Source organism: Oncorhynchus clarkii, chromosome 18 (assembly GCF_045791955.1).
Source record: "Oncorhynchus clarkii lewisi isolate Uvic-CL-2024 chromosome 18, UVic_Ocla_1.0, whole genome shotgun sequence".
Classification (NCBI taxonomy): Eukaryota; Metazoa; Chordata; class Actinopteri; order Salmoniformes; family Salmonidae; genus Oncorhynchus; species Oncorhynchus clarkii.
The window spans coordinates 27,944,808-27,972,570 of NC_092164.1; the positions used below are offsets into that span (position 1 = coordinate 27,944,808).

Consider the following 27,763-nt stretch of genomic DNA (forward strand, 5'->3'; position numbering starts at 1 on the left):
TTGGGGGGGGGCTCAGGGAGAGTGTGGCAGAGTCAGGAGTCAGACCTGAGCCAACTCTCCCTGTTTATCGTGAGGAGCCAAGGAGGAGACCAGAACCAGAGCCGGTGTTGGAGGTGAGCGAAACAGAGACTGTGAAGGAGTTAATGGGGAAATTGGAGGAGAGAGAAATGAGGGAGTTGCTGTGTTGGTGCTTTTTGCATGGAATTCGCCCGACGGAACGTGTCGGGGATTTGATGGCACCTGGGTTAGCGCTCCATACTCGTCCTGAGGTGCGTGTTAGTCGGCTGGTGAAGTCGGTGGCAGCCTCACGCACCAGGCCTCCTGTGCACATCCCTAGCCTTGCACGTTCTGTGCCAACACTGCTCTCAAGATCTCCAGTACGCCTTCACGGTCTAGCCCATCCTGTGCCACCTCCACACCCCAGCCCTCCGGTAGCAGCTCCCCGCACCAGGCTTCCTGTGCGTGTCCTCGGCCCAGTACCACCAGTGCCAGCACCACGCATCAGGCCTACAGTGCGCCTCGCCTGTCCAGCGCTGTCGGAGCCCTCCTCCTCTCCAGCGCTGTCGGAGTCTCCCGCCTGTTTAGCGCTGTCAGAGCTTTCCGCCTCTACAGCGCTGCCGGAGTCTTCCGCCTGTTCAGAACTGCCAGTCTGCAAGGAGCTGCCAGTCTGCAAGGAGCTGCCAGTCTGCAAGGAGCTGCCAGTCTGCATGGAGCTGCCAGTCTGCATGGAGCTGCCAGTCTGCATGGAGCTGCCAGTCAGCATAGAGCTGCCAGTCTACAAGGAGCTGCCAGTCTGCATAAACCTGCCAGTCTGCATGGAGCTGCCAGTTTGCAAGGAGCTGCCAGTTTGCAAGGAGCTGCCAGTTTGCAAGGAGCTGCCAGTTTGCAAGGAGCTGCCAGTCTGCAAGGAGCTGCCAGTCTGCAAGGAGCTGCCAGTCTGCAAGGAGCTGCCAGTCTGCAAGGAGCTGCCAGTCTGCATAGAGCTGCCAGTCTGCATAGACCTGCCAGTCTGCATAGAGCTGCCAGTCTGCAAGGAGCTGCCAGTCTGCAAGGAGCTGCCAGTCTGCAAGGAGCCGCCAGAGCTGCCAGTCTGCAGGATGCCGCCAAAGCTGCCAGTTTGCAAGGAGCCGCCAGAGCTGCCAGTCTGCAAGGAGCCGCCAGAGCTGCCAGTTAGCATGGAGCAGCCAGAGCCGCCAGTCAGCATGGAGCAGCCAGGGCCGCCAGTCAGCATGGAGCAGCCAGGGCCGCCAGTCAGCATGGAGCAGCCAGGGCCGCCAGTCAGCATGGAGCAGCCAGGGCCGCCAGTCAGCATGGAGCAGCCAGGGCCGCCAGTCAGCATGGAGCAGCCAGAGCTGCCAGTCAGCATGGAGCAGCCAGTCAGCATGGAGCAGCCAGAGCTGCCAGAGCTGGAGCAGCCAGTCTGCATGGAGCAGCCAGAGCAGCCAGTCAGCATGGAGCAGCCAGAGCTGCCAGTCAGCATGGAGCAGCCAGTCAGCATGGAGCAGCCAGAGCTGCCAGTCAGCATGGAGCAGCCAGTCAGCATGGAGCAGCCAGAGCTGCCAGTCAACCAGACTCTTCCAGATCTACCAGTCAATCAGACTCTTCCAGATCTGCCAGACAACCAGACTCTTCCAGATCTGCCAGTCTACCAGACTCTTCCAGATCTGCCAGTCTACCAGACTCTTCCAGATCTGCCAGTCTACCAGACTCTTCCAGATCTGCCAGTCTACCAGACTCTTCCAGATCTGCCAGTACCAGACTACCAGACTCTTCCAGATCTGCCAGTCTACCAGACTCTTCCAGATCCGCCAGTCTACCAGACTCTTCCAGATCCGCCAGTCTACCAGACTCTTCCAGATCCGCCAGTCGACCAGACTCTTCCAGATCCGCCAGTCGACCAGACTCTTCCAGATCCGCCAGTCGACCAGACTCTTCCAGATCCGCCAGTCGACCAGACTCTTCCAGATCCGCCAGTCAGCCAGGATCTTCCAGATCCGCCAGTCAGCCAGGATCTTCCAGATCCGCCAGTCAGCCAGGATCTTCCAGATCCGCCAGTCAGCCAGGATCTTCCAGATCCGCCAGTCAGCCAGGATCTTCCAGATCCGCCAGTCAGCCAGGATCTGCCAGAACCGCCAGCCAGCCAGGATCTGCCGGATCCAACCTGCCTACCTGAGCTTCCTCTCAGTGCTGAGCTTCCTCTCAGTGCTGAGCTTCCTCTCAGTGCTGAGCTACCCATCAGTCCCGAGCTACCTCTGTCCCGAGCTGTCCTTCTGTCTCGAGCTGACCCTCTGTCCCGAGCTGTCATTAAGGAGGGTCACCTATCTAGGGACGCTAAGGAGGTGGACCAAGACTATTATGGAGTGGGGTCCACGTCCAGCGCCAGAGCCGCCACCGCGGACAGATGCCCACCCAGACCCTCCCCTATAGGTTCAGGTTTTGCGGCCGGAGTCCGCACCTTGGGGGGGGGGGGGGGTACTGTCACACCCTGACCATAGTTTACTTTGTATATTTCTATGTTTTGGTTGGTCAGGGTGTGATCTGAGTGGGCATTCTATGTTACATGTCTAGTTTGTCCAGTTCTATGTTCGGCCTGATATGGTTCTCAATCAGAGGCAGGTGTTCGTCATTGTCTCTGATTGGGAACCATATTTAGGTAGCCTGGGTTTCACTGTGTGTTTGTGGGTGATTGTTCCTGTCTATGTGTTTTCACCAGATAGGCTGTTTAGGTTTTCGTTATGTTCATCACGTTCTTTATTTTGTAGTGTTTGTATTGATTCGTGTTTTACGTTTGTTCATTAAAACATGGATTGCAATCTACACGCTGCATTTTGGTCCGACTCTCCTTCTCATACAGAAAACCGTTACACTTGTGAGGATCTGCAGAGAAAAATGTCCCCAAATACAGAGCTTGTAATGTCATACCCAAGAAGACTCGAGGCTGTAATTGCTGAACTGAGTAAAGGGTCTGAATAGTTATGTAAATGTAATTTCAGTTTTTTCTTAGTAGCAAGCATATCTAAAAACTAGTTTTTGCTTTGTCATTATGGGGTAGTGTGTGTAGATTGAGGGGGAAAACGATGTAATCCATGTTAGAATAAGGCTGTAACGTAACAAAATGTGGAAAAAGTCAAGGGGTCTTACTTCTTGACCATACTTGAGACGCAGACGTCTCAAGTATGCCCCTGGAAATGCAAATGCGCTACGCTAAATGCTAAATGTACTCGTTACAACTCAATCTTTGATCAAAATTCACAAGCAGGGTATTGAATTAAAGCTACACTCGTTGTGAACCTAGCCAGCAAGTCAGATTTTTAAAATGCTTTTCGGCGAAAGCATGAGAAGCTATTATCTGATAGCATGCACCCCCCAAAATGCCAGCACGACACGTAAACAACAGATTTTGCGGTAGCCGGCGCTACCCAAAACGCAGAAATAAAATATAAAACATTCATTACCTTTGACGAGCTTCTTTCTTGGCACTCCTATATGCCCCATAAACATCACTATTGGGTCTTTTTTTCGTTTAAATCGGTCCATATATACCCAAAATAGCTTTGTATGGAAGCTGTGTCATTCAGAAAAAATCATCGTTTTTAAACGCTGCGTAATTTTTTTAAATTAAAAAAGTCGACGATAAACTTTCACAAAACACTTCGAAATCCTTTTGTAATCCAACTTTAGGTATTAGTAAACGTTTATAATCTATCAAAATGATTACAGGGCGATGTCTTTTCAATAGGTCTTCACTTGCAAAACAATGGCTTCTAATATCTTCATCAACTACATCCGGGTGAAGACTGGGAAAATGGAGGTCAGATAGATGGATTTTCCAACAATTAATTCAATTGAAAATGAGGACAAAGGCGCCATCGTGCGGAATTTGTATGAATTGCAGGCAGGTCAATATTAAATTCTGTTCTCTTTTAACAACTGGTGGAAGTGACTTATGGAAATTATTTTTAGCTTTCAGAGAGCAGTTTTTCTTGCGTTTTTCAATGAAACACACGATCTGTTATAGTCACAGCCGTGATTTAACCAGTTTTATAAACTTCAGAGTGTTTTCTATCCACACATACTAATCATATGCATATACTATATTCCTGGCATGAGTAGCAGGAAAAGTTGCGCGATTTTTAACAGAATTTTCGAAAAAGGAGGGGGTAGAAGTAAGAGGTTACTTTGAATGCGCTGTATGTGGGTTATTGAGAAGTTGTTCATTTTTAAAAAGCAGGTTAAACACTATTGCTTATTCAGGCTTGCCATTAGAAAAGGGGTTGATCACTTTACTCAAAACATTTCAGCTTTTCATTTTTTATTCATTTGAGATGGATAAATCCATCTCAAATTACACTGACATGAGGTATTATTGTGTGTAGCCAATGACAAAATATTAATTGAATCCATTTTAAATTCAGGCGGTAACAACAAAATGTAGAAAATGTCAAGGAGAGTGAATACTTTCTGAAGGCACTGTACTTGAGCATAGCTATAGCCATCAGTCTTGTGTTTTTATGTTCATCACTCACAGCGAAGTTTGTCAAGATCACAAGCAGGGTTGCCATTAGACTACTTTGTGAAAATGTATTGGACACGGGTTGCGAGTTTTTGGGCTACTTCTAAACTGTCCCGCGGTCACCATGGTATTTCCTGGGGCTAGAAATGCTTGCTTAACCTGGCAACCCTGGTGCCAACATCAGTATATAGCCAATTCTGCTACAGGGATTTGTTGAGAGCATGCGCACGCATTGCTTGAACATGACGTTTGCTTGTAATAAGAAAATTGTATACATATCTGTTGACCCTTGTCAGGGTTTTACATTTCAGATACAGTGACAAACACACCATACACAACACTCTAACCTATGCCTGAGATGAGGACGCCCACCCTGGCCCTCTTGTGGGGGGCGTTGCCGCTGCTATCCCCTTGAGACGCTCCGTTCTGCATGGGCCCCAGGTTTACTACACAGGGATCAGGTTCCTGATCACCACCGGCTCAGCCCCTTCCCACAAACAAAACTCAGTAAAATGACAAAGATGAATACCACTAAGCGCTGAGAGAGTCTTATCTGTGTGTGCATGCATGCGCGTTTGAACCCATCAATTAAAAAAGTACATTTAAATGTGAACATCTGAAGAGCATTTCATCATTAACCAGATTAGAATCAGTTTCCTTATCGGTCTGTGAGTATACAGAATCCATTATTCCTGTAGCATTGTTATAAGTGTTTCACTACCCATGCTTTAGCTGGTCTCTCACCAGGCTGCTTGTGGGCCAACGAGCCCACAATCCACCCATCCTCATGGGCTTGGAGCTGCCTCAGAACCCTCTGGGCGTCCGGAAAGGCCACCACCAGCACAGCCCCAAGGCCACAGTTGAAGGTGCGCCCCATCTCCTCCTCGCACAAGCTCCCCTCCACCTGGAGCCACGAGAACACAGGGGGGATGATCCAACGAGATGCGTCTGGGTGGGACATACAGTGCAGCTCACACACACATTTAATATGAAGTAAATACCAACAACAGTTTAGGGCTGACCCCAATTAGTCGACTGGTTGATTGTTTGGTCGTTAGGCTGTTGGACGACCAAGATAATTTAAGTCGAGCAGTAACACGCATATTTTTTCGCCCATCTCAGTGAACTAATCGATTGCGGAGGCCTAGACTAAAAGCCCATTTATGCTTGATCTGATGTGGTCAGAGGCTCCATATGGAGGATGTGACGCAATTGCGGAGCCTCAAGAGGCATGCAGAGGCCAAGTCGAGCTCTGTACCGCATCACCATGCGTCTCACATTTTTTTAAAGAGAGAAAAATGGCATGCTCTGATCCAATGGAAACATCACAATAGGTCTACCTAATTACTTATTAGTGCTGGACTTAGGTTCGATACTTTTTACTTTATTGTTGTTGTTGAATTTTAACCCTTTTTCTCCCCAATTTCGTGGTATCGCTACAACTCCCATACGGGCTCGGGAGAGACAAAGGTTGAAAGTCATGCGTCCTCTGATACACAACCCAACCAAGCCACACTGCTTCTTAACACAGCGCGCATCCAACCCTGAAGCCAGCTGCACCAATGTGTCGGAGGAAACACCGTGCACCTGGCAACCTTGGTTAGCGTGCACTGTGCCCGGCCCGCCACAGGAGTCGCTGGTGGCACAGCTGGCGCTGCAGTACAGCACCCTTAGCCACTGCGCCACCCGGGAGGCCCCGCCGGTTCGATACTAATTTTGGCCGCTGGTACGGTTTATAGAGGCGCAGGAGCTCCACAAAACGTTGTAATATTCTATTAGAGGAACAGCAGCTCAAGCAGTTGTCTAGTTTGAGAAACAGACGCCTCACAAGTCCTCAACTGGCAGCTTCATTAAACAGTACCCACAAAACACCCGTCTCAGCATCAACAGTGAAGAGGCGACTCCGGGATGCTGGCCTTCTAGGCAGAGTTCCTCTGTCCATTGTCTATGTTCTTTTGTCCATCTTAATCTTTTCTATTCATTGGCCAGTCTGAGATATGGCTTTTTCTTTGTAACTGCCTAGAAGGCCCACATCCCGGAGTCACCTCTTCACTGTTCATGTTGAGACTGGTGTTTTGTGGGTACTGTTTAATGAAGCTGCTAGTTGAGGACTTGTGAGGTGTCTGTTTCTGGCGCCTCTCACTCTTTCCATTCTGGTTAGAGACAATTTGCTCTGTTCTGTGAAGGGAGTAGTACACAGCACAACTTCAGTTTCTTGGCAATTTCTCGCATGGAATAGCCTTAATTTCTCAGAACAAGAAAAGACTGACGAGTTTCAGAAGAAAGTGCTTTGCTTCTGGCCATTTTGAGCCTGTAATCAAACCCACAAATACTGATGCTCCAGCTACTCAACTAGTCTAAACTACTCTAACTAGGCCAGTTTTATTGCTTCTTTAAATCAGAATAGTTTTGTTTACAGCTGTGCTAACATAATTGCAAACCGTTTTTCAAATGATCAATTAGCCTTTTAAAATGATAAACTTGGATTAATTAACACAATGTGCCATTGGAACACAGGAGTGATGGTTGCTGCTAATGGGCCTCTGTATGCCCATGTAGATATTCAGAAAAAAAAATCTGCCGTTATCAGGTACAATAGTAAATTTACAACAAGAACAATGTCTACACTGTATTTCTGATCAATTTGATGTTATTTTAATGGACAAACCAGGACATTTCAAAGTGACCCCAAACTTTTGAACGGTAGCGTCTGTGAGTGTACATACAGTTGAAGTCGGAAGTTTACATACACCTTAGCCAAATACATTTAAACTCAGTGTTCACAATTCCTGACATTTAACCCTAGTAAAAATTCCGTCTTAGGATCACCACTTTATTTTAAGAATGTGAAATGTCAGAATAATAGAAGAGAATGATTTATGTCGGCTTTTATTTCTTCCATCACATTCCCAGGGGGTCAGAAGTTTACATACACTCAATTAGTATTTGGTAGCATTGCCTTTAAATTGTTTAACTTGGGTCAAACGTTTAGAGTAGCCTCCCACAATAAGTTGGGTGAATTTTGGCCCATTCCTCCTGACAGAGCTGGTGTAACTGAGTCAGGTTTGTAGGCCTCCTTTCTTGCACACGCTTTTTCAGTACTGCCCACACATTTTCTTTAGATATGAGGTCAGGGCTTTGTGATGGCCACTCCAATACCTTGACTCTGTTGTCCTTAAGCCATTTTGCCACAACTTCGGAAGTATGCTTGGGGTCATAGTCCATTTGGAAGACCCATTTGCGACCAAGCTTTAACTTCCTGACTGATGTCTTGAGATGTTGCTTCAATATATCCACAAAATGTTCCTACCTCATGATGCCATCTATTTTGCAAAGTACATCCGTTCCTCCTGTAGCAAAGCACCCCCACAACATGATGCTGCCACCCCTGTTCTTCACGGTTGGGATGGTGTTCTTCGGCTTGCAAGCCTCCCCAGTTTTTCTCCAAACATAACAATAGTCATTATGGCCAAACAGTTCTATTTTTGTTTCATCAGACCAGAGGACATTTCTCCAAAAAGTACAATCTTGGTCCCCATGTGCAGTTGCAAACCGTAGTCTGGCTTTTTTAATGGCAGTTTGGGAGCAGTGGCTTCTTCCTTGCTGAGCGGCCTTTCAAGTTATGTCGATATGGGACTCGTTTTACTGCGGATATAGATATTTCTGTACCCGTTTCATCCAGCATCTTCACAAGGTCATTTGCTGTTGTTCTGGGATTGATTTGCACTTTTCGCACGAAAGTATGTTCATCTCTAGGAGACAGAACACGTCTCCTTCCTGAGCGGTATGACGGCTGCGCGGTCCCATGGTGTTTATAGTTGCGTACTATCGTTTGTACAGATGAACGTGGTACCTTCAGGAATTTAGAAATTGCTCCCAAGGATGAACCATTTTTTCTTCTGAGGTCTTGGCTGATTTCTTTTGATTTTCCCATGATGTCAAGCAAAGAAAGACTGAGCTTGAACGTAGGCCTTGAAATACATCCACAGGTACACTTCAAATTGACTCAAATGATGTCAATTAGCCTATCTAAAGCCATGGACATAATCTTCTGGAATTTTCCAAGCTGTTTAAAGGCACAGTCAACTTAGTGTATGTAAACGTTTGACCCACTGGAATTGTGATAGTGAAATAATCTGTCTTTAAACAATTGTTGGAAAAATGACTTGTGTCATGCACAAAGTAGATGTCCTAACCGACTTGCCAAAACTATAGTTTGTTAACAAGACATTTGTGGAGTGGTTGAAAAATGAATTTAATGACTCCAACCTATGTGTATGTAAGCTTTCGACTTCAACTATATATATTTTTTCTCCTGTCACACACCACCCCCCCCCCCCCCCCCGACCCATCGTGTGTCACCAAGATATGGTTATTATATCGAAATTTTCACATAAAAGCATTTCCACCACCATTTCTCACGTAATACATTTTACCGACACAAGAGTATCCCACCACAGCATTTAGTTTGCCGACATTTGGAAAGTTCACTGACAAATGTGCCATTTCCATCAGGCCCGTTGTGACATTTTTTATCCAACATGTACTTTACTCGCATTAAATGTTGGATTGAAACCTGGTTGAAGTTATTTAATTAGTTGATAGGTCTGTTGTTCAGTATCAGTTTCGACTAACAGCAGATCTGTTCCAAACGGGAATATCGAAAGGGAACCATACCAAAGAAAACAGAGGCAAACGGAGTGAAACGTGGAGGGACCTACCTGCACTTGTCCAATGGAAATGCTTTGCAACGGTGTTACTAATGAATACACGCCAGTTGAGTAGAGATTGACAGAAGCGTACCTACCTGTGATTGCAACACCTTTCTTATAGGAGCCAGGGTTGCCAGGGCTGGCCATGACCACAGTAACTGCAGATCTGTCCTGGTGCCACACAGGGGCGCTGGATGCCAACTTCCCCTGCAGAGTGCTCTGGAGCACCTCGTACAGGTCACTCTTCAGCAAGGGCATCAGCACCTGGAACAGGGTCACATTCAGTAGGAAGAAAATATTTTGATTCAGAGTGAAACAGGGATGTAATACTGGAATTTCCGTTTTCCCACTGCAAAATGTTTAGGTACAGTTTGCCCAATTGAACATGATTCAGGCAAGATCAGAGTTGTCCTAATAGGCACAGATTAAGGACCAGTTCATCCTCCATTATTCTTAAATTTAACCATTAGTGGAGTGCAAGTGCAGAACTTGACTTATCATCAGAGAGCTGATAACATAGAGCAGTGGCATATACCAATAACACATGCTCACAAACACAGTTGACCAACCTGACACTCTGGATCACCGAAGCGACAGTTGAACTCCAGGACCTTTGTCCCCTGCTTGGTCAACATCAGCCCAGCGTACAGCACACCTGAGAGAGGATAACACATAAATGAGCGAGTGAGACAAATAAAAGAGAGAAAGGACAAGATTTCACACCCCTTTAATTTTCACTCAATAACCAGTGCTGCCTGCAGTTCATTAGTCACCCACATTGGGGGCACCCTCCTCCTTCATAACATCCACAGTCTTCTGCAGGACAGTCTCTCTGATCTGCTGCAAAAGCTCCTGAGACACCTGGACACAAATGGACGTTTGATTGACAGACAGAGGACAAACAATAGCAAGTTGTGTAGGAATCTCTCTCTGTGCACATTCTGAGCAATGTGAGAAAATGGTCGGTGGTTGTCAAGTGTGTGTGTACCTGAGGGGTGGGGCAGTAGGCCCCCATGCCGCCAGTGTTGGGGCCCAGGTCCCCATCCTGCAGGCTTTTGTGGTCCTGGGCCGGGGGCATGGGGGACACAGTGTAGCCATCACTGAAACACAGACACTACACAGGGAAGGAGAGAGAGAGACAGAGCGAGTAAGTAGTTAGTAAATGGCAATAATGGAACCGCATATTGAATTGTTGTCAGGGTACATTTTGGCTGACATTTTGCACAAGCAAATGGCAGTGAGCAAAATAACCATAACATGATGATCCAATATATTCTTTGCCCAGAACTGTGCTATTTTGCGTGACAAAAATGCTGCCCACTGTGCATGTACACGTTGGTATTTCACAAGAAAAGAGGTACGGACACTCAGGCACTTCTTCTAGGTCCAGCAGTTCCTCCACCACCACAGTCTCCCCGGCAGAGACTAACATTTTGTCCTGCAACACACACACACCTTATCTTTGAAATGGATTTATCGAGTCGCGCCGAATACAACAGGTGTAGAAATGCTTGCTTACCAGCCCTTCCCAACGATGCAGAGTTTAAAAATACTATTTTATTTTTTATAAAACGCAAAACGAATAAAATAAAGTACACAAGAATGGAGCTTTTTAAAAAAGAGTACCAGATCAATGTGCAGAGGTACAAGGTATTTGAGGTAGATATGTACATAAATGCAGGGTAAAGTGACTAGGCATCATCAGGATAGGTAAGAGTAAAATAAATTGTAAAAACTGTGCGCGCGTTTGTGTTGTGTCGGTATGTGCACATATATAGTCTGAGATATATATATACAGTGCCTTGCGAAAGTATTCGGCCCCCTTGAACTTTGCAACCTTTTGCCACATTTCAGGCTTCAAACATAAAGATATAAAACTGTAATTTTTTTGTGAAGAATCAACAACAAGTGGGACACAATCATGAAGTGGAACGACATTTATTGGATTTTTCAAACTTTTTTAACAAATCAAAAACTGAAAAATTGGTTGTGCAAAATTATTCAGCCCCTTTACTTTCAGTGCAGCAAACTCTCTCCAGAAGTTCAGTGAGGATCTCTGAATGATCCAATGTTGACCTAAATGACTAATGATGATAAATACAATCCACCTGTGTGTAATCAAGTCTCCGTATAAATGCACCTGCACTGTGATAGTCTCAGAGGTCCGTTAAAAGCGCAGAGAGCATCATGAAGAACAAGGAACACACCAGGCAGGTCCGAGATACTGTTGTGAAGAAGTTTAAAGCCGGATTTGGATACAAAAAGATTTCCCAAGCTTTAAACATCCCAAGGAGCACTGTGCAAGCGATAATATTGAAATGGAAGGAGTATCAGACCACTGCAAATCTACCAAGACCTGGCCGTCCCTCTAAACTTTCAGCTCATACAAGGAGAAAACTGATCAGAGATGCAGCCAAGAGGCCCATGATCACTCTGGATGAACTGCAGAGATCTACAGCTGAGGTGGGAGACTCTGTCCATAGGACAACAATCAGTCGTATATTGCACAAATCTGGCCTTTATGGAAGAGTGGCAAGAAGAAAGCCATTTCTTAAAGATATCCATAAAAAGTGTTGTTTAAAGTTTGCCGCAAGCCACCTGGGAGACACACCAAACATGTGGAAGAAGGTGCTCTGGTCAGATGAAACCAAAATTGAACTTTTTGGCAACAATGCAAAACGTTATGTTTGGCGTAAAAGCAACACAGCTGAACACACCATCCCCACTGTCAAACATGGTGGTGGCAGCATCATGGTTTGGGCCTGCTTTTCTTCAGCAGGGACAGGGAAGATGGTTAAAATTGATGGGAAGATGGATGGAGCCAAATACAGGACCATTCTGGAAGAAAACCTGATGGAGTCTGCAAAAGACCTGAGACTGGGACGGAGATTTGTCTTCCAACAAGACAATGATCCAAAACATAAAGCAAAATCTACAATGGAATGGTTCAAAAATAAACATATCCAGGTGTTAGAATGGCCAAGTCAAAGTCCAGACCTGAATCCAATCGAGAATCTGTGGAAAGAACTGAAAACTGCTGTTCACAAATGCTCTCCATCCAACCTCACTGAGCTCGAGCTGTTTTGCAAGGAGGAATGGAAAAAAATGTCAGTCTCTCGATGTGCAAAACTGATAGAGACATACCCCAAGCGACTTACAGCTGTAATCGCAGCAAAAGGTGGCGCTACAAAGTATTAACTTAAGGGGGCTGAATAATTATGCACGCCCAATTTTTCAGTTTTTGATTTGTTAAAAAAGTTTGAAATATCCAATAAATGTTGTTCCACTTCATGATTGTGTCCCACTTGTTGTTGATTCTTCACAAAAAAATACAGTTTTATATCTTTATGTTTGAAGCCTGAAATGTGGCAAAAGGTCGCAAAGTTCAAGGGGGCCGAATACTTTCGCAAGGCACTGTATATATATATATATATATATATATATATATATATATATACATACATATACACACACACAGTCTAGTGAGTGTGCGTAAGTGACACCTCATCTCCCCCAAAATAACAAAATTCAAGGCCGAGCAACATTCTTATGAAAACTGCTGAACTGAGGTAAACCCACAGATACCATTTTGGTGACAATCAAAAGAGGATAGACTGTGTTATTCTGTCAGTACATGAACACAGAAGAGGATAAATAAGCCAACCAGAAAGGGGAAAGACTAACAAACTACTCTGGTAATACAACTTTAGGTATTTTTTTACGTAAATAATCAAAAAAATTGAAGACGGGATGATCTGTGTTCAATACAGGAAGAAAACAAACTGAAGCATGCTTTCTGGCCACGCACCTCTATCTAACAGTACACTACAAGTGACCCTCGTTCAAGATGACCGTACTTCATCATTACACAAGGAATAATCTCAACCAATTTCTAAAGACTGTTGACATCCAGTGGAAGTGATAAGAACTGCAAGAAGGTCCCTTAGAAATCTGGATTCCCAATGAAGTCTCATTGAAAAGAGTGACCTAAAAAAATTAAAATCTGAATGGTTTGTCCTCGGGGTTTCGCCTGCGAAATAAGTTCTGTCATACTCACAGACATGATTCAAACAGTTTTAGAAACTTCAGAGTGTTTTCTATCCAAATCTACTAATATATGCATATCTTATCTTCTCGGGATGAGTAGCAGGCAGTTGAATTTGGGCATGCATTTCATCCGGACGTGAAAATACTGCCCCCTGTCACCAAGAAGTTAACAGCGCGATTTGCCAAGGCAGGATACTCTGAGTGCAGCTCAATCCAGAAATAATATGAGCACTCAGAGTAAGTGGCTCAGCTGAAAGCCATGAGTTGTTTATTGCGCGTGACCACGAGCGCGAGCTCCGTTCCCTTTCTAATGAGAACAGTATTGTCCGGTTGAAACATTACTGAATATTTATTTTTTTTAAAACACCCTAAAGATTGATTATATACATCGTTTGACATGTTTCTACGAACTTTAAATGGAACAGTTTTGACTTTTCGTCTGGACTTTGTGCCCACTCTTTGGATTACTGGACTAAACGCGCAAACAAAAAGGAGGCATTTGGACATAAAGATTAACTTTATCAAACAAAACAAACATTTGTCTAACATGGAGACCTGGGAGTGCCATCCGGTGAAGATCAAAGGTTAGTAATTCATTTTAATGCTATTTCTGACTTGTGACACCTCTGCTTCTTTGGAAAATGGCTGTATGGTTTTCTGTGGCTAGGCGCTGACCTAGCATGGTGTGCTTTCACCGTAAAGCCTTTTTCAAATCGGACACTGTGGTTGGATTAACCTCTCTGATCTCTCTGACTCAAGCTCATTACCATAACGCAACGTTAACTATTCATGAAAATCGCAAATGAAATGAAATAAATATGCCATCTCTCAAGCTTAGCCTTTTGTAAACAACACTGTCATCTCAGATTTTCAAAATATGCTTCTCAACCATAGGAAAACAATAATTTGTGTAAAAGTAGCTAGCTAGCGTAGCATTTAGCGTTAGCATTAGCGTTAGCATCCAGCACGCAACATTTCAACAAAAACATAAAAGCCTTCAAATAAAATAATTTACCTTTGAAGAACTTCTGATGTTTTCAATGAGGATACTCTCAGTTAGATAGCAGATGCTCAGTTTTTCCAAAAAGATTCTTTGTGTATTAGAAATAGCTCCGTTTTATACATCACATTTGGCTACCAAAAAAAAACGAAAATTCAGTCCTCAAAACGCGAACTTTTTTCCAAATTAACTCCATAATATCGACTAAAAACATGGCAAACGTTGTTTAGAATCAATCCTCAAGGTGTTTTTCACATATCTCTTCATTGATATATCGTTCTTGGAAGCATGGTTTCTCCCCTCAATCAAATGGAAAAGTACAAGCAGCTGGCAATTGCGCACCGAATTCCACGCAGGACACCAGGCGGACACTTGGAAAATGTAGTCTCTTATGGTCAATCTTCCAATGATATGCCTACAAATACGTCACAATGCTGCTAACACCTTGGGGGAACGACAGAAAGTGTAGGCTCATTCCTTGCGCAATCACAGCCATATAAGGAGACAATGGAAAACAGAGCTTCAGAAATCTGCTCATTTCCTGGTTGACGCATCATCTTGGTTTCGCCTGTAGAATGAGTTCTGGGGCACTTACAGACAATATCTTTGCAGATTCTGAAACTTCAGAGTGTTTTCTTTCAAAAACTGTCAAGAATATGCATAGTCGAGCATCTTTTCGTGACAAAATATCGCGCTTAAAACGGGAACGTTTTTTATCCAAAAATGAAATAGCGCCCCTAGAGATCAAAGAGGTTAACAAGAAGTTTATCTTTAAAAATGGTGTATAATACTTGTATGTTTTAGAAATTTTAATTATGAGATTTCTGTTGTTTGAATTTGGAGCCCTGCAATTTCACTGGCTGTTGGCGAGGTGGGACGCTAGCGTCCCGAACGATCCCAGAGAGGTTAACCTGTGGCAAGTTATTTGTTCATTCGAAAATTGTGAATAAGGTTTTAAATGTAAAATGGTTAAATAAAGAGCCAAATGATTGATTATTATTTGTGCACTGTTTCTTATAAGAATTCTTTGTCACTTCCCATGAGCCGGGTTACGACAAAAACATACTAATTGTCATGTTTAATAAATGTATCGTATGGGTGGAAGGCTTACAAAGATGTCCACAAACAACATTTGAGAGTGCGCTGATCCTGGTGCTAGAGGGGGTACCTAGCTGGAAGTTGAATGTTTGAAGGTGTAGAGGACTACAAAAAGTTTGGGAACCCCTGGGCTCGTGGATCACACATGCGCAGAAACCTCTTTTTACCAACATCAAGTCTGGTTTAAGAAAATCTGTAACTGCAGCCACTCCATTAATTCAAATTTAGACAAGGCTTGTTCATTGTTTAATAGGCTTAAAAACAAATACTAACATTCATTCGGATATCCAGATATTTGATTAATTGTGCCCATCCCTATTAGTAGCTGGGACATAGCAGAGCCAAAGAAAGAGGTCAAGTGCAGGGGGAGGGGGAAATTTGTTGGCCTTGTCAAACAACCCCCATCCCCTACGTCAGTGGTTTCCAACCAGGGGAATTTGCACCCCCAGGAGTACTTGGCCAATCCACGGGGTATACCTGAGAAGACTCATGAGATAATAGGACTACTAGTAAAATGCACACGAGGGGGAACTTGCGGGGTACTCCAGGCAGAGCAAATTTTTTACGAAAATGGAGTCACTGCCGCCCTAGGTACCCTTTGAAAGACTATAGGTAGGTGTGTGTCATATTGCTTATTCCTACGCAAACTAGAGGTCGACCGATTTCAAGTTTTCATAACAAATCGGTAATAAGCCATTGCAATCCACGAGGAGACTGCGTGGCAGGCTGACCACCTGTTGCACGAGTGCAGCATCAAAAGGACCTTGTGGCTGCAAGGAGGCAAGGTAAGTTGCTAGCTAGCATTAAACTTATCTTACAAAAACAGTGAAACTACACATGGTTGATGATATTACTAGGTTACCAAGCTTGTCCTGCGTTGCATATAATCAATGCAGTGCCTGTTAATTTCTTATCGAATCACAGCCTACTTCAACATTGCCAAACGGGTGATAATCATCATCATCATCATCATCATCATCATTTAACAAAAGCACATTTGCGAGAAAAAAATCATAAACGTTGCACAAATTTATCTAACCATAAACACCAGTGCCTTTCTTAAAATCAATACAAAAGTATATATTTTTTAAAGAGATTCATGTTAACAGGCAATATTAACTGGGGAAATGGTGTCACTTCTCTTGGGTTCAGTGCAAGCAGAGTCAAGGGATACAGTCGTGGCCAAAAGTTTTGAGAATGACAAATATAAATTTTCAAAGTCTGCTGCCTCAGTTTGTATGATGGCAATTTGCTCCAGAATGTTATGACGAGTGATCAGATGAATTGCAATTAATTGCAAAGTACCTCTTTGCCATACAAATGGACTGAATCCCCAAAAAAACATCTCCACTGCATTTCAGCCCTGCCACAAAAGGACCAGCTGACATCATGTCAGTGATTCTCTCGTTAACACAGGTGTGAGTGTTGATGAGGACAAGGCTAAAGATCACTCTGTCATGCTGATTGAGTTCGAATAACAGGCTGGAAGCTTCAAAGGGAGGGTGGTGCTTGGAAACATTGTTCTTCCTCGGTCAATCATGGTTACCTGCAAGGAAACACGAGCCGTCATCATTGCTTTGGACAAAAGGGCTTCACAGGCAAGGATATTTCTGCCAGTAAAAGATTGCACCTAAATCAACCATTTATCGGACCATCAAGAACTTCAAGGAGAGCGGTTCAATTGTTGTGAAGGCTTCAGGGCGCCCAAGAACGTCCAGCAAGCGCCAGGACAGTCTCCTAAAGCTGATTCAGCTGCGGGATCGTGGCACCACCAGTACAGAGCTTGCTCAGGAATGGCAGCAGGCAGGTGTGAGTGCATCTGTACTAGAGGTCGACCGATTAATCGGAATGGACGATTAATTAGGGACGATTTCAAGTTTTCATAACAATCGGAAATCGGTATTTTTGGGCGCCGATTTCCGTTTCTTTTTCAATTTTATTTTATTTTTTTAATTATACCTTTTATTTAACTAGACAAGTCAGTTAACTTGTAGTGACGCCCAGCCCGTGAACGGGACCGTTATCATCATCTGACACTAATTAGCATAACGCAACGGACATAAATCTTCCTAGAAAATATTCCTATTCATGAAAATCACAAGTGAAATATATTGGAACACAGCTTAGCCTTTTGTTAATCACCCTGTCATCTCAGATTTTCAAAATATGCTTTACAGCCAACGCTAGACAAGCATTTGTGTAAGTTTATCATAGCCTAGCATAGCATTATGCCTTGATAGCAGCAGGCAAACTTGTCACGGAAATCAGAAAAGCAATCAAATTAAATAGTTTACCTTTGATGAACTTCAGATGTTTTCACTCACGAGACTCCCAGGTAGACAGCCAAAGTTAATTTTTTTCCCAAAAGATTATTTTTGTAGGCAAAATAGCTCCGTTGTTCTTCACGTTTGGCTGAGAAATCGCCCGGAAATTGCGGTCACCACAACAGCGAAAAATATTCAAAATTAGCTCCATAATATCGACAAACATGGCAAACGTTGTTTAGAATCCATCCTCAAGGTGTTTTTCTAATATCTATTCGATAATATATCCGTCGGGACAATTCCTTTTTTTCTAGGACCGATTGGAGTAATGGCTACCTCTGCACTTTACGCGAGAATCTCTCTTGGAGACACCATGTGACCACTTACGCAATGTGCCAACTTACGGCTATTCTTCAACAGAAATGCGTAAAACTACGTCACAATGCTGTAGACACCTTGTGGAATACGTAGAAAGCGTAAGCTCGTTGATGGCACATTCACATCTCAATAGGGACTCATTGGAACGCAGCGCTTTCAAAACCTGGGGCACTTCCGGATTGGATTTTTCTCAGGCTTTCGCCTGCAACATCAGTTCTGTTATACTCACAGACAATATCTTTACAGTTTTGGAAACGTTAGTGTTTTCTATGCAAAGCTGTCAATTATATGCATATTCAAGCATATTTTCCTGACAAAATATCCCGTTTAAAACGGGAACGTTTTTTTTTCAAAAATGAAAATACTGCCCTAACACCAAGAAGTTTTAAGAACACATTCTCATTTTCAATAACTGCCTAGGAACTGTGGGTTAACTGCCTTGTTCAGGGGCAGAATGACAGATTTTCACCTTGTCAGCTCAGGGGTTCCAATCTTGCAACCACACAGTTAACTAGTCCAACGCTCTAACCATTGCACTCCACAAGTAATCTGCCTGCAGTAGAAGCCAATGTAAATTGCTAGCTAGCATTAAACTTATCTTATAAAAAACAATCAATCATAATCACTAGTTATAAATACTAATCCAGTTTAGCAGGCAATATTAACCAGGTGAAATTGTGTCATTTATCTTGTGTTCATTGCACGCAGAGTCAGGGTATATGCAAGTTTGGGCTGCCTGGCTCATTGCGAACTAATTTGCCAGAATTGTACATAATTATGACATAGATTGAAGGTTGTGCAATGTAATAAGAATATTTAGACTTAGGGATGCCACCCGTTAGATAAAATACCGAACGGTTCCGTATTTCACTGAAATAATAAACGTTTTGTTTTCGAAATGATAGTTTCCGGATTCGATCATATTAATGACCAAAGGCTCATATTTCTGTGTGTTATTATGTTATAATTAAGTCTGATTTGATAGAGCAGTCTGACTAAGCAGCAGCAGGCCCGTAATCATTAATTCAAACAGCACTTTCGTGCGTTTTGCCAGCAGCTCTTCGCAAGCACAGCGCTGTTTATGACTTCAAGCCTATCAGCCTAATGGCTGGTGTAACCAATGTGAAATGGCTAGCTAGTTAGCTGGGTGTGCGCTAATACTGTTTCAAACGTCACTCGCTTTTAGATTTGGAGTAGTTATTCCCTTTGCGCTGCAAGGGCCGCGGCTTTTGTGGAGCGATGGGTAACGATGCTTCAAGTGTGGCTGTTGTCGATGTGTTCCTGGTTCAAGCCCAGGGAGGGGCAAGGAGGGGGACGGAAGCTATACTGTTACACTGGCAATACTATAGTGCCTATAAGGACATCCAATAGTTACAGGTATATGAAATACAAATGGTATAGAGAGAAATAGTCCTATAAATACTATATTAACTACAACCTAAAACCTCTTACCTTGGAATATTGAAGTCTCATGTTAAAAAGGAACCATCAACTTTCATATGTTCTCATGTTCTGAGCAAGGAACTTAAACGTTAGCTTTTTTACATGGCACATATTATTTTCTTCTCCAACAATTTTGTTTTTGCATTATTTAAACCAAATTGAACATGTTTCATTATTTATTTGAGGCTAAATTGATTTTATTGATGTTTTATATTAAGTTAAAATAAGTGTTCATTCAGTATTGTTGTAATTGTCATTATTACAAATAAAAAATTAAATCGGCCGATTAATCGGTATTGGCTCTTTTGGTCCTCCAATAATCGGTATCGGCGTTGAAAAATCATACTCGGTCGACCTCTAATCTGTACGCACAGTGAGGCAAAGACTTTGAGGATGGCCTGGTGTCTAGAAGGGCAGCAAAGAAGCCACTTCTCTCCAGGAAAAACATCAGGAACAGACTGATATTCTGCAAAAGATACAGGGACTGCTGAGGACTTGGGTAAAGTCATTTTCTCTGATGAATCCCCTTTCCGATTGTTTGGGGCATCCGGGAAAAATCTTGTCCAGAGAAGACAAGGTGATCGCTACCATCAGTCTTGTGTCATGCCAACAGTAAAGCATCCTGAGACCATTCATGTGTGGGGTTGCTTCTCAGCCAAGGGAGTGGCCCACTCACAATTTTGCCTAAGAACACAGCCATGAATAAAGAATGGTACCAACATTCTCACAGAGCAACTTCTCCCAACCATCCAGGAACAGTTTGGTGACGAACAATGCCTTTTCCAGCATGATGGAGCACCTTGCCATAAGGCAAAAGTGATAACTTAGTGGCTCAGGGAACAAAACATCAATATTTTGGGTCCATGGCCGGGAAACTCCCCAGACCTTAATCGCATTGAGAACTTGTGGTCCATCCTCAAGAGGCAGGTGGACAAACAAAAAAAACACAAATTCTGACAAACTCCAAGCATTGATTATGCAAGAATGGGCTAACAGAAGTTAATTGACAGCATGCCAGGGTGGATTGCAGAGGTCTTGAAAAAGAATGGTCAACACAGCAAATATTGAAATGCTTGTAATTATACTTCAGTATTCCATAGCAACATCTGACAAACATTTCTAAAGACATTTGTGTCATTCTCAAAACTTTTGGCCATGACTGTATGTTGCAGTTTGGGCCGCCTGGCTCGTTGCGAACTGTGTGAAGACCATTTCTTCCTAATAAAGACCATCATTAATTTTTCAGAATTTTACATAATTATGACATAACATTGAAGGTTGTGCAATGTAACAGCAATATTTAGACTTAGGGTTGCCACCTGCTCGATAAAATACGGAACGGTTCTGTATTTCACTGAAAGAATAAGCGTTTTGTTTTCGAAATGATAGTTTCCCGGATTTGACCATATTAATGACCCACGGTTTGTATTTCTGTGTGTTTATTATATTATAATTACGTCTATGATCTGATAGAGCAGTCTGACTGAGCGGTGGTAGGCGGCAGCATGCTCGTAAGCATTCATTCAAACAGCACTTTCCTTCGTTCGCCAGCAGCTCTTAGCAATGCTTTAAGCACTGCGCTGTTTATGACTTCAAGCCTATCAACTCCCAAGATTAGCCTGGCAATACTAAAGTGCCTATAAGAACATCCAATAGTCAAAGGTATATTAAATACAAATGGTATAAGAGAGAAATAATCGAAGTGTCAAAATTCCTATAATAACTACAGCCTAAAACTTCTTAACTGTTAATATTGAAGACTCATGTTAAAAGGAACCACCAGCTTTCATATGTTCTGAGCAAGGCTCTTAAACGTTAGCTTTTTTACATGGCACATATTGCACTTTTGCTTTCTTCTCCAACACTGTGTTTTTGCAATATTTAAACCAAATTGAATGTTTTATTATTTATTTGAGACTAAATTGATTTTATGTATTATATTAAGTAAAAAAAAAAAATTAAAAAGTGTTAATTCAGTATTGTTGCAATTGTCATTATTACACACACATATACATATATATATATATATACATAAAAAAATAAAGGCATCGTTTTTTTTGGGTCCTCCAATAAATCGGTATAGGCGTTGAAAAATCCTAAATCGGTCAACCTCTAATGCAAACCTTTCTACTCCACCTACTGTGAGTGCCCACAGATACAGCATACCCTCTCGGAATCATAGCCTTAACTATTAGGGTGGGAAATGCTAAACTGACCTTGGGTCACTTTGAAACTATACCTTCATTATGTCCAGCACAGCCTGGCAGGCCTCCTCCTGGTCCTTGGCCACAATGACACCCTTCCCTGCAGCCAGGCCACTGGCCTTCACCAGCAGAGCAGGAAAACTGGCCCCGGGGTCAAGGGTTAATTATATTTTAGTTCAGGAGATGGGTAGAAATTCAATGACACAGTGTTAAGATGACACACAGCGAGCAGACTCAAACCGGGACAGACTACCTGGACTAGTCCAATTAGAAACATGGTGTGCTATGGTGTGCTATGGTGTGCTCTAATGAACATGACCTCTCTCCCTCCAACACTCCCCCCTAGCACTGCCCAGTACTAACGTGCGGATGTAGCTGCAGGCCTCCTGGGGGTCAGTGAAGGAGCACCAGTGGGCTGTGGGGAGGCCGTGGCGGTCCATAAAGGCCTTGGAGAAACTCTTACTTGCCTCCTACTGGGCAGCCTTCCATGAAGGGCCGAAACACTGGACCCCCGCCCCTTGCAGGTCATCTACCATGCCTGGGGGGGTGCAGATGAGATTAGAACGAGGGAGAAAGGGACCAGATAATGGGAGAAAAGGAAAATAATTATATGTATAGTGCATTGATAATAATTATACATTTAAAGGCAATTAATAACAAATTCTTATTTAAGATGACTGGAAACTTGGCAATTCCTTTGTACCTGTACTGTTTCAGAAGGCTAAATATGAAATGGGGAAGATAAGAATGTGTGCCACTCACCTGCTGCCAGAGGCACCTCGGGCCCTACCACCACCAGCCCCACGCTATGCTCCTTACAGAACTGAGCCAGGATGGTGTGGTTACTCACAGACACCTCTATGCAGAAGGGGGGGGGGGGAGAGACACAAATTTCAGATGCAACGGAGTGGCTAAGAGTTTTACTAGATCATACGATTCCTGGTCATGTCAGGTGATCATAAAAGACCCTAAAGAGTTGATATGGTGATCAAACTCTCAGACCCTAAATTATATGCAACTGTGTTTGTTTAGCTTTTAAACGTGGGCCAAATAATGGATATGTAACTTCTATAGGCCATTTATTTAGGTAGTGTCTAGTAAAAGTCTTAAGATAAAGTCTATCATGTAAATATCAAGTTTTGTTTCTGTAAAACATGTTTTAACTTCCTTAGCCTGTAGTCGATTTTTTCATTCAGAGAATCACGGGAGTTGTAGTTTTTAGGCCAACCCTATATTTTTTGCCTGTAGAGCATGGATATTCAACTGTTGAAGGCCCTGCGTGGTCAATCTGGGGGTCTGCATTGGCCGTGCTGCATTTTCGATGATATGGCCTCTGCAGAAGTAAGGGCATTAATACTTATTGTTCTTTGTGGAGCAGCACAGAGCTGTTGAGAAGGAAGTTGTTTAGATACAATCTGTTGTTGTTTTTGTCACACTGCTTTTCTTTCTCTTGGCCAAGTCGCAGTTGTAAATGAGAACCTGTTCTCAACTAGCCTACCTGGTTAAATAAAGGTGAAATAAATAAAAATGTAAAAAAATTTAAAAAACAGGACCTCCCGTCCTCAACTATTGTCAGCCAATCATGCCAATGCAGAGCTATATGGACCTTTCAGCATTGTAAAAGCCAATTTATGCTTGATCCAAAAATGAGGCGCCATATGGATGGTGCGATGCAATTGGCGAGCGTCTGGAGGAATGCAGAGGCCACAGTGAGTTAAGTACCACATGGCAGTGTGCCTCTCAAATGTGTTAATAATGCCCCTAGTTCCACTCTTCATACCCCTGATACCTCCTTTGTCCCACCTCCCACACATGCGGTGACCTCACCCATTACAACCAGCATGTCCAGAGATACAACCTCTCTTATCATCACCCAGTGCCTGGGCTTACCTCCGCTGTACCCGCACCCCACCATACCCCTGTCTGCGCATTATGCCCTGAATATATTCTACCATGCCCAGAAATCTGCTCCTTTTATTCTTTGTCCCCAACGCTCTAGGCGACCAGTTTTGAAAGCCTTTAGCTGCACCCTCATACTACTCCTCCTCTGTTCCGCGGGTGATGTGGAGGTAAACCCAGGCCCTGCATGTCCCCAGGCACCCTCATTTGTTGACTTCTGTGATCGAAAAAGCCTTGGCTTCATGCATGTCAACATCAGAAGCCTCCTCCCTAAGTTTGTTTTACTCACTGCTTTAGCACACTCTGCTAACCCTGATGTCCTTGCCGTGTCTGAATCCTGGCTCAGGAAGGCCACCAAAAATTCTGAGATTTCCATACCCAACTATAACATTTTCCGCCAAGATAGAACTGCCAAAGGGGGAGGAGTTGCAGTCTACTGCAGAGATAGCCTGCAAAGTAATGTCATACTTTCCAGGTCCATACCCAAACAGTTCGAACTACTAATTAAAAAAATTACTCTCTCCAGAAATAAGTCTGCTACCGACCCCCCTCAGGTCCCAGCTGTGCCCTGGACACCATTTGTGAATTGATTGCCCCCCATCTAGCTTCAGAGTTTGTTCTGTTAGGTGACCTTAACAGGGATATGCTTAACACCCCGGCAGTCCTACAATCTAAGCTAGATGCCCTCAATCTCACACAAATCATCAAGGAACCCACCAGGTGCAACCCTAAATCTGTAAACAAGGGCACCCTCATAGATGTCATCCTGACAAACTGGCCCTCCAAATACACCTCCGCCATCTTCAACCAGGATCTCAGCGATCACTGCCTCATTGCCTACATCCGCTACGGATCCGCAGTCAAACGACCACCCCTCATCACTGTCAAACGCTCCCTAAAACACTTCTGTGAGCAGGCCTTTCTAATCGACCTGGCCCGGGTATCCTGGAAGGACTTTGACCTCATCCCGTCAGTTGAGGATGCCTGGTCATTCTTTAAAAGTAACTTCCTCACCATTTTAGATAAGCATGCTCCGTTCAAAAAATGCAGAACTAAGAACAGATATAGCCCTTGGTTCACTCCAGACCTGACTGCCCTCGACCAGCACAAAAACATAATGTGGCGGACTGCAATAGCATCGAATAGTCCCCGCGATATGCAACTGTTCAGGGAAGTCAGGAACCAATACACGCAGTCAGTCAGGAAAGCAAAGGCCAGCTTCTTCAGGCAGAAATTTGCATCCTGAAGCTCTAACTCCAAAAAGTTCTGGGACACTGTGAAGTCAATGGAGAACAAGAGCACCTCCTCCCAGCTGCCCACTGCACTGAGGCTCGGTAACACGAGTAACATGATTATCGAAAACTTCAACAAGCATTTCTCAACGGCTGGCCATGCCTTCCTCCTGGCTACTCCAACCTCGGCCAACAGCTCCGCCCCCCCCGCAGCCAACTCTCGGGCCGACTCTTTTCTCTGTATATATCAATGATGTTGCTCTTACTGCGGGCGATTCCCTGATCCACCTCTACGCAGACGACACCATTCTGTATACTTCCGTCCCGTCCTTGGACACTGTGCTATCTAACCTCCAAACGAGCTTCAATGCCATACAACACTCCTTCCGTGGCCTCCAACTGCTCTTTTTTTTATTTTATTTTTTTTTTACCCCTTTTTCTCCCCAATTTCGTGGTATCCAATTGTTGTAGTAGCTACTATCTTGTCTCATTGCTACAACTCCCATACGGGCTCGGGAGAGACGAAGGCTGAATGTCATGCGTCCTCCGATACACAACCCAACCAGCCGTACTGCTTCTTAACACAGCGTGCATCCAACCCGGAAGCCAGCCGCACCAATGTGTCGGAGGCTACACCGTGCACCTGGCAACCTTGGCTAGCGCGCACTGCGCTCGGCCCGCCACAGGAGTCGCTGGTGCGCGATGAGACAAGGAGATCCCTACCGACCAATCCCTCCCTAACCCGGACGACGCTAGGCCAATTGTGCGTCGCCCCACGGACCTCCCGGTCGCGGCCGGTTACGACAGAGCCTGGGCGCAAACCCAGGGACTCTGATGGCACAGCTGGCGCCCTTAACCACTGCGCCACCCGGGAGGCCCTGCCTCCAACTGCTCTTAAACGCTAGTAAAACCAAATGCATGCTTTTCAACCGTTCGCTGCCTGCACCCGCACGCCCGACTAGCATCAACACCCTGGATGGTTCCGACCTAGAATATGTGGACATCTATAAGTACCTAGGTGTCTGGCTAGACTGTAAACTCTCCTTCCAGACTCATATCAAAGATCTCCAATCTAAAATCAAATCTAGAGTCGGCTTTCTATTCCGCAACAAAGCCTCCTTCACTCACGCCGCCAAACTTACCCTAGTAAAACGGACTATCCTACCAATCCTCGACTTCGGCGATGTCATCTACAAAATGGCTTCCAATACTCTACTCAGCAAACTGGATGCAGTTTATCACAGTGCCATCCGTTTTGTTACTAAAGCACCTTACACCACCCACCGCTGCGACCTGTATGCTCTAGCCGGCTGGCCCTCGCTACATATTTGTCGCCAGACCCACTGGCTCCAGGTCATCTACAAGTCCATGCTAGGTAAAGCTCCGCCTTATCTCAGTTCACTGGTCACGAAGGCAACACCCACCCGTAGCACGCGCTCCAGCAGGTGTATCTCACTGATCATCCCTAAAGCCAACACACCTCATTTGGAAATTTCATTAGATAAACTTTTTATACAGTCGCTAAATTAATCAAAAAGGTGACTCCTCCCCCAGGTAGACCCATTTTAGCTGCATTTGACTCTGTGATTCCAACATTTCTAAGTTTGTGGAACACCAAATTAAACCGATGGTTGTGAATCTCCCATCTTACGTCAAATACAAGACATTAGTCACATGATCTCATTAATAGAGGGCTTAAGGATACCAGAGGGCACCCTGCTAGGCACTTTTGATGTGGAGAGCTTATACACTAACATTCCACACACTGGAGACTTGCAGGCACTGCAACACTTCGTTCAGTAGAGACCCTACCCATGCTTCATCCAATGATTGCATCTTGTAACTCACTGAACTGGTATTTTCCAAAAACGACTTTGTCTTTGTGTCAGACTTTTTCCTTCAAATTCAGGGTGTAACCATGGGCTTCCACTATGCAAACCAGTATGTGGGACAATTTGAGGAAGCACTCATTTACAAAACAGAGACACACCACCTACTTTCTAAAACCTTCCTATGGAAGAGATACATAGATGATGTCTTTGTGCTCTTGGAAGAACGTCAGCAGGAACTAAATGAATTCCAAACTCAGCTAAACGAGAGCTCTGAATATCTCCCATTTACCATGCAGACTGATGAGAGAAAAATAAACTACCTGGACTTATGGATCATCAAAGAGAATGATCCATTACACACAGACTTATACACAAAGCCCACAGACCGCAAAACCTGCTGCGTATGGATAGTATGCATCCCCTTCCCCTCAAGAATGGTCTACCAGATAGCCAGTGGCGCAGGGTTAAACTAATATGTGGCCATGAGTCAGAATTTGACAGCAATGCTAAGAAAATTACAGATAAATTCAAAACGAGAGGCTACAAGGACAAAACCCTTGATGCTGCAATGATGAAAATATCTCAAAAACCAAGACAGTAATTGCTAAAAACTAAACCGAAGAAGAAAAACAATTCAACAGTGTGTTCAGAGAAAATGAAAGCAATCCTGAAAAAGCACTGGCATGTTTTGCAATCAGACAAAACAACTGCACATCTCTGCAAGGAACCCCCACTGGTGATCTATAAGCATGGTCACAGTATTGGGGATAGCTTAGTGAGATCTGACATGCCCCCTGAGGCCACTCAGACACTCTTGACACCCTTTCCGAATGGGAACTATAAATGGGGCTCATGCACACAGTGCAATAGCACTACAAAAATATACTTCTTCAGACACCCACATATCCGTTAGTGGTATCATCTCATGCAAGACAAAGAAAGTAATCTCTCTCATCACCTGTTCATTGAGAACGCCTACGTAGGACAAACAAAAGATAAGTAAAATAACACATAGCTGAATCAAGTGCAGCTCAATCAAGTGTAAGAAGACTGGCAATCCAGTAGCAGCGCACTTTGTTGAAGCTAAACATCCTATCTCTTCCATCAAATACACAGGCATTGAGCATGTTCATCTACCAAG

General features: G+C 44.0%; 1 pseudogene; it reads right to left on the minus strand.

The window, feature by feature from the left end:
* Window positions 1–27,763, minus strand: part of LOC139372287 (trifunctional purine biosynthetic protein adenosine-3-like) — a 126,201-nt pseudogene that overhangs the window by 89,817 nt on the left and 8,621 nt on the right.